The following is an 8677-nucleotide window of genomic DNA, read 5'->3' on the forward strand; positions in this document are numbered from 1 at the left end:
TCATGATGTCGCGCATTGTAGATTACCAAGAAGACTTTCGTACTCGCAACCCTACAGCCAGCCTTACCTAGCGAACAGGCCGCAACTATTCTTCGGAAGGAGAGCCCCATTGGCCCTTCCTGCGCCTAACGACATTAAGCCAGTTGTTCCTAGGATGGACATAAACCCTACTAGCATACCCAGACCATCTGGTCCTTACGTGACCCATCCACCGAGTGATGCTCCAGTCCACTACGTGGAAGAACCAAATGAGGAAGAAACTTACATATGCCCTTACGTCTCACATGACAATGAGGGCAACGCTGTCCTCATGGATTATCGCCTCGTGCTGGTGATGGCGTTAGAAAGAGGATGAGGTAGAGGCCTAGGAGAGCAGACGCAGGATCCAATCACATGTTGGACTTGTGGTCACCCAGGTCATGTCTCATCACGCTGCCCTAAAAGGAAGCAGCAAAATAGAGACAAGGCTGACCAAAGGTGTGTTGAGTGCGGAATCACTCATCTCTTCATCAATTGCCCAAAGCGAAAGCCGTCTTCTAGCTCAGCCAATGTATCACCTGTCCCATTGGGGTTGTTTGGTGTCGAGAACCTCGATGGGGAGGCTACACCTATCCCCTTGTGGGTCATGACCCGTGCCCAGACAAAGCAGGTCGGCATATCACTACCAGGATGTAGCAACCTTGACGCAGCTTTGATAGGGAAGAAAAGTCGCAGGCAGAAGAAGAAGAGGTGGAAGCTAAAAATGCACTAAAAACTGAGAGTGCTATAACTCTGCCTACTGGAAAGAAGGTCTCAAACGCAGAGGTAGAGACTTCAACCCCTAAGACGGCCGAAAAGGAAAGTGCTAAGGTAGAGGAATACCCGCAACCGAAGCGACAATTAGAGGCCATAGAAAAAGTGAAGGAATGGGTGAAGGAGGCTCAAGAGCATCTCAAAGACGTTGAGCCCATCATAGAGGACGAGATCGATGATCTCTCCAGCATAAGCACACCAATATCACCTCCTCAACCAAGGTCAAGACAAGCAACTGCACCACAAGCAGTGCTGCTAAGGTCAAGCCTTGATGCTACAGGGCTGCAGATCAGTCACGGCCATTGGCCAAGACAATCCAAGTGAGGAGAAAGACGAGCACCCAATGATCTCCTGACCACGTTGGTGACAACCCCTGTAACACTTAGCCTAGGAGATCTGCTTAGGCAGCATCCCACCCTATGGTAAGATCTTAAGCAGTGGGTTGAAGGGTCACGAGAGCAGGTCACGACAGACCCTCATGACCATGATGCAGAGATGCAAATACCGAGTTTGATGCTGCACTCTATGCCTAAATCCTTACATGTCAATGCCTTCTGGGAAGGTTCCCAGATGCATGCGGTCTTACCGGTTCTAGCCCTAGGCGATACAACGAGAAAGGGAATCGTGAACACGGAGCTGGGGTTAGTGTGCTTAGCCACGCGGTGCTTCAAACTTGGGAAAACCTGCCTGTCGACACTGCTAGGTTTAATGTCACATTAGCAAATGGTATGAGAGTCAAGCCATTCAGGTGCTTAATAATTGGCCAATGAAGATCGCAGGTGTCCAATTCTCTGTGGACTTTATAGTCATGAAGGGAGTGGACTACGATATCCTATTAGGTTGACCCTGGATGCGCAATGCTAGAGTCATCGAAGATTGGGGTAACGGTTTGATCTTCTTTGGAAATAGAACAAATGCCGTGAGAATAGAGATGGACACTTGGAAGACCTCACCAGTTGACTTAGATGCTATCTCTGCTATGCTCAAGGGTAACACTCAGGTCAAGAAGTCCTATGGGCCCTTGACCAAGTATATCCCATGCCCAAAGGACGAGCGGGATTGGATGCACATCCTTGCTACAATCGACCTACCGTTCTCAGATCATGAGGCGTATGAGCAAGCCATCAAAACAATCGGCAAGTCTAACGACACACCCTCTATACCAGTCTACATGATGGTAGGAACCCTTCATGGGAAACCTAAGCCTGTCAACTTCCAAGTCCCAACCAACAAAAGGGAACTCCAGGAGATACTAGAATACTTAACGGACAAGCTAGCTGGCAATCCAGCTGCAAACTTCAAACCACTCTAGGATCTCTTAGATGAATCCAAGTGGCAATGGACCAGAGTGCATGACTTAAACCTCATGTATAACTAGGTCCTAGTTCCTGACCAACGACAAGAGATATACCAAGCCCTAGGAGATGACGAGCAGTCTGATGAAGAGGATTCTAATGATGAATACGAAGACTGCCAATCCTTCAGTGACAAAAGTGAGGGTGAGGTAGATACCGTGAAATATGACACTGAAAGACAAGAAATAGAGCAAATACAAGCAAACTCCAAGCCGCAGAAAAAGAGTATCTTCACGATAGAGCGAGGAGTCATGCGCATGGAATGTGATTGTGCCTGGTTGGAACGCGTAGGAGCCATAGACCTTGAGCAAGTAGGCCTAGCCCAGCCAGGAACGACATCAGTACTTAGGATGGAGTCGTCGTTCGAACTACGCCCACCAGGGGAGACCACCTCTTCTAGCGAGGACAGGGAGTTCGACTCTGAGTCAGAGGTTAGTTCAGATAGTGATCCAGAAATCCCTAGGCCGCCCACGGCGAGAAGCACCAAGGGGGACCTACCCATCCACCTGAGGCGCAGACGATTAAGGCTGAAAAAGGCAAAACAACTCAGGGATACACGAACGGAAGAACAGCAAAAACCGCAGGACCTCCTTAAACGATTTACAAAATTCAAAAAAGGGGATAGTGTAGTAGTTCTGTTAGGTGCCAAGTGTCAAGGGCAAACGAGTGAACCGACCAAGGGACCAACCAAGGTCAAGGAGGTGAACCTAGCCCAGGAAGGGGAAACACCCCGACCAGTCTTCATTGTCGATGACTTGACTGAGGAAGAAGAAATGAGTCTTGTCGTTCTCTTGCAAGAGTGCATAGGCATGCTCACTTGGTCCTTGGAAGAGCTTAACGAGGTAGATCCAAGTGTCGTGATTCACAACATACCCATGACACCAAATGCAACACCGGTCAAGCAGTGACCATACCCTATGAATCCAAAACACGCTCATGCTGTCAAAGAGGAGATTGATAAGCTGATGAGAGCGGGATTCATTTACGAAATTGAACACACAGACTGGGTATCGCCCATAGTCATCGCGATGAAGAAGAATGGAAAAATCTGAGTGTACGTCAATCACAAGAAGGTGAACGCTGCTACTAAGAGGGACAACTATCCATTGACGTACACCGAGCACATGCCTGAGAGAGTGGCAGGCAAGGAAGCCTACAGTTTTTTGGACGGCTTCTTAGGGTACAACCAAGTGCAAGTGCATCCTATGGACAGGCACAAGACTGCCTTCGCCACTGAGTGGGGCATCTTTACTTACATAGTCATGCCCTTCGGGTTGACTAATGCCCCTGCCACCTTCCAACGCCTCATGTGCACCATCTTTAAAGACATGCTTCGCAAGGAGTTGGAAGTCTTTGTCGACGACCTCTGTGTCCACTCGACCTGGATCGAACACTTAGACAAACTCCACGCAGTCTTTGAGCGGTGTCGCTTATATCATCTCTCCTTGAACCCCTTAAAGTGCCAGTTTTGGGTAAAGCATGGATGCATCTTAGGGCACATGGTGTCAAAGAATGGCATTGCCATTGACTTCTCAAAAGTCAGGGTTATTGTTGACCTTCCACCCCCAAACAAGTACAAGGGAGTTCAATGCTTCCTAGGCTATACGGGGTACTATCGGTGGTTTGTATTAAACTATGCATTGATCGCCAGACCTTTGTAAAAGCTGTTGATCGTCTTCGAATGGACCGAGGCATGCCAACAAGCATATGAAGAGTTGAAAAAGGCTCTAACCACAACACCAATTCTACGAGCCCCAGATTCAACCATTACTTTACATGTGCATATCGATGCTTCTAAGTTTGCCGTTGGGGCAGTGTTGTGCCAACCTGGCGAACACAACTTAGACTATCCAGTGAGCTTTGCTAGCAGACAACTCACTGAGATGGAAATGAACTAGTCAATGACAGAAAGAGAAGGATTAGCCATGGTGTTTGCTGTGAAGAAATTTCGGCACTATCTATTGGCCACACCTTTTACCTTTTTTGTGGGCCATCAAGCCATGCTCTATCTAGTAAACAAACCTTGCGCTACAGGACGCATAGCTCGGTGGCTCCTTCTGCTCTTGGAATTCGACTTCTCCCTGGTTGTACGAAAAGGAAAACAGCACTACATGGCTGACCATATGTCACGCATTCCCATGGGAGAAGCCGCTGGACAAGGCATTGTTGACGAATTACCCGACGCCCATCTATTTAACCTGTCCAGCGAGAGAGATTTATTCAAGGCTGATCTAACACCATATTGGGCAGATGACATAGTCCAAGTGCTTGAATACAGACTGCCTAATCGATTGATAGAAAAAGCCCGACTTAGGCGATTAATCCTTAAGATCCAACCCTATCAGCTGATCGCATGCCAACTCTATAGGCTAGGGCAAGATGGATTGCTGCGCAAATGTGTATGTGAACATGAGATGCACGATGTGCTCTCAGAGGCACACAGCGGCATTACTGGAGGAAACTTTAGCAGAGATACGATAGCATAAAAGGTGTTGCAATCTCAACTGTGGTGGCCCACGCTTTTCCACGATGCAGGCGATTCGTCGAGCATTGTGACGAGTGCAACTGACAAAAGTTCCGATTCGCAAGGATCAGATGGAATTGACCCCAATTATTGCACGACAACCCTTCGAAAAATGGGGAATTGACTTCATAGGACCCATCAGTCCTACGACACAGTATTCACAGGCCAAGTACATCATTGTGGCCACGGACTACCTCACGAAATGGACAGAGGCAAGAGCGACACGAAAAGACGATGCTTGGACGACTACCAAGTTCTTATGGGAGCAAGTGATCTTGCGATTCGGCTGCCCCATCGAAGTGGTCAGTGACCAAGGCACACACTTCATCAACGAAGTGATAGCACATCTCCTGTCCACCTTTCTCATCATCCATCGCAAATCCTCGCCATACTACCCTTAGGCAAACGATCAGCCAGAATCCACAAATAAGATTCTTGTCAATGTCCTAACTAAGGTGGTCTCAACCTCACGCAACGACTGGGATAACAAGTTGATGGCAGCTTTGTGGGCTTACTGCCTCGCACAACTTATAAAATGGTTGTCAATCAAACCCCCTTCAGGCTGACCTATGGAACTGAAGCAGTTCTACCATTATAATTATTCGTTCCTAGCTTGAGAATAGCACTTCAAGAACGATGGGAAGGGAAGGAGGCATGGACGCAACGCCTGGTCGAACTTGAGCGCCTCCGAGAGACTTGCCTTCTAGCCACCCATGCGCTTATATGTGAGAAGGCTCGATGCAAGAGTTGGTTTGACAAGCATGTCAAGCAACACGACTTTGAACAGGGCGACTTAGTGCTCCTCTACTCAATTAAGGGGCATAAGCAGAAAATGAAACTTAGAGGTTTTGCACCTTTCAAAGTTCGTGCGATCAGCTGCACAAGCAATGTCGAGCTCGAGACCTTAGACGGTGAGGGCATAGGCTTCTTCAATGGCAATCGTGTCAAGAAGTACTACCCTCCCACCCATCCTTTTCACGAGCCCCCGATGTTAGAACCGCCTGTCAAGATACGAGTGGCCACAATCACTGAGATTGATGATGAGGATGAGGAAGCCGTAGAGCCCACATACATCCATATCACGGTCACTGCAAAACAAACATGCGCTTTCAACGCTTTGATCGACAAGGGAGCAGACTTCAATGTCTTAACTCACGATCATTGGACTCAACTTGGCAGACCACACTTCAACCCACTAATGCGAAATTAAGCCCATATGGGGCCCATTCCTACGCACTTATCGGCAAGTACAGAGCCGTCATTTCTATTGAGTCTGAGACTGTCCCAATGATTTTTTACATGTTTCCAAATGTTAAAAACGCAGGCACGGAGTCACTGTTGGGGCGAACTTTCAAAAAGCAGACTCACTGCAATGTTGATTATGAGTCGCAGCGCATCCACCTCGCAATAGGCAACGTTCGCATTGTCATAGCTTTTAGTAAGGGATGCGCGACCTCATCACTGTCCGCAATGCCACCAGTAGAAATATCCGTAACCAAGTCCAAGAAGGTGGGTAGTGTGCGACCGCCACCTCCCATATTTCATGAATCACAGCCCACAACAGCAAAACCTAAGGCCCAACAGCCTAGATTTCAATGGCAGCCTAAGCAGCCGCAACCGCCGCCTAGGAGTCAACGCTCCTATCCTCATAAAACCAAAAACTCTAAACCTAGGAGGCCAAGATGCAGTCACAAAAAGTGTCGTATGATCAATCAAAGATGGGTCCCTAAAGCCCTCTTGCATGCGCAAGGCTACTACGTGGGCAACACCTGGCTATGGATCCCTAAGGCCTACACGGCCAAAGGCACTACTCATATGCCGCTCTCAAGCTTGATCAACCCAAGTCCCATAAACCCTCCAAACCATAAGCCGCAGTGCTCTCCAAAACCACAGCCATCCGACTCATCCATGCCTAAACCCAAGAGAGTCACACAAGCCTATTGGCCCAAACAACAGACTCCGTCACAAGATTCATCACCCAATCAAGTCAATCCGACTTCCCAAATCCAACCTGAATGCAACAGTCCGTCCGCCGTGGCTGCTCCTAATCCACCCATAATCAAAGCAGCCCAACCACAGACTCAAGAACACTCCCAACTGCAACTCTTCGTTGTCACAGGCTCTAGTTCTAGCAAATCTTGACCACCCATCGGCCTTACGCCCTTCTATGAACGCAAATCCTTTTTAGCGCTGGCCGCCAACCTCGCTGAGGACACCGGGGATGATGTGGTGGAATGCATTAAATGACTAGACACCACCTTCATGTCGCTAGCACTAAGCTACGACCGCTTGGACTTAGGACTATTGGAGGAACCCTTTGCAACTGAAGTTAAAACGATGCCATGCTCCTGGGAGACGTTTGAATTCGCATTTGCAAAAGCTTCTCGCTCCACTGTTGAATTGCTCAACAGCGAGATCTCCAAGGAGCAAGCCATCAAACAGCGCCTCATCACATCATACGATCAGCGAACCACTTCTACTATCACTGATCAAGAAATCACAGCATTATCAAAGCTTGCTGATACTGACTCCCCGTTCTTGAGGCATTGGTACACTCTTAGGCTGCAATGGAAAGTTGAAGGGTGCCGCATGATGACCAATGTTGAGCAGCACCGCACTATCAAAACAGCGGAATACGACCCCACATATGTCGTGCCAACATCGTATAGAGTGTTAACCACTCTTCGGGGCCAACCCATGGAAGAACACATCAAAAGCCACCCCTACCTCGATCGCTTGTTGACTGAGGAAGAGTTACACATTGTTAGTCGTGTCAACTCTGGTGACTTCCTAACAGATGTTCTCACATACATCACGCAAGTGGGGATTCGACCCTTTGATCTGGACCGCGCAGCTCACTTAGAATACAACCCCTAGTTCTATGATTGGCTCCTTCACAAGTAACTCCTACACCACCATGCCGAACTCCCTTGCCCTTCTGACCCTAAATCCTAGGAAGCATTCTTCTCAAGCTGGAAGGGGAGGGGGTAAGGTGAATCAAATTAGGCCAATCAAATCAAAATTAGTGAAACACATAAACATATATTATGAAAAACGGATGGGGTAGGAAAAAGGGCATGGAAACTTTGAAGTAAAGGGCAAAAAGTCAAAGTCTGAAAAGGAAAATCTACATTGGTTCTTAATGAATTCATTCAAAAAGCATAGAGTTTTTCTTTTTCAGCAATCAGGAAATTACTATGTGGAAAGCACTAATGAAAATTATAGTTATGACAGGAACATAAAATGTCACAACAAGACCGTCCCCACCGACTCCTTCACAGAGGAGGAAAGAGCACAGTATGGCATATCCCTAGAAAATCGCGCCTACAATCAACTGAAGTTTTGGACCATCCGGAACATCGAAGAAGTAGTGTCAAAGGAGGAAGCAGCCAAGAGAGTTGTCGAGCATTGCAACCTCACCAAGTACCTGGAGAAATTTGCGCAAGAGCCTGACCATACGAAGTGTGTGGAGTTTCTCAGGACATACGACCCCGACCAGGAGTGTGGCACTGTGACGGTTGGAAGGGGAGAAAATGCTAAACAAGTACAGGTGCACTTGAACCCAGCCTTGGTGGAGAAGGCGTTGGGATTGGAACCGAAGATAGAGAAAAAACATAAAAGGGATGTCTACACCATGCTAAAAATGAAAAGAGAGGAGGTGCTAACCAATTACGGTATCAGCATCCACAGCATCCCTGATGCTGAAGCCAGGCTACAGGCAAAGCTAGTGCACGCGCTCTTCTCCAGCCAGCGCTACAACACCTTAATGCATCGAATCAGCATGCCTGTGCTGGAGAATGTAGCAGCCTACACCTTAGATGAAATCGACTGGAATGGGTATGTCCACAAAACCATCGATCAGGCGGCTAAAGCACTGGCTTTGGGAAATACGCCAGCAGGTGGAGAGTCTCCAGCTTCCAAGGCTACAGAAAGGAAGAAGGCCTCGTCCAAGGCCTCAGTTATCGACTACAGAAGCATTTTGACTGCGCTCATCCAAGAGGCAGTA

The sequence above is a fragment of the Lygodium microphyllum genome, chromosome 4 (genome assembly GCF_053477565.2).
Source record: "Lygodium microphyllum isolate KBCC chromosome 4, Lygodium_microphyllum_v1.1.10, whole genome shotgun sequence".
Taxonomy (NCBI): Eukaryota; Viridiplantae; Streptophyta; class Polypodiopsida; order Schizaeales; family Lygodiaceae; genus Lygodium; species Lygodium microphyllum.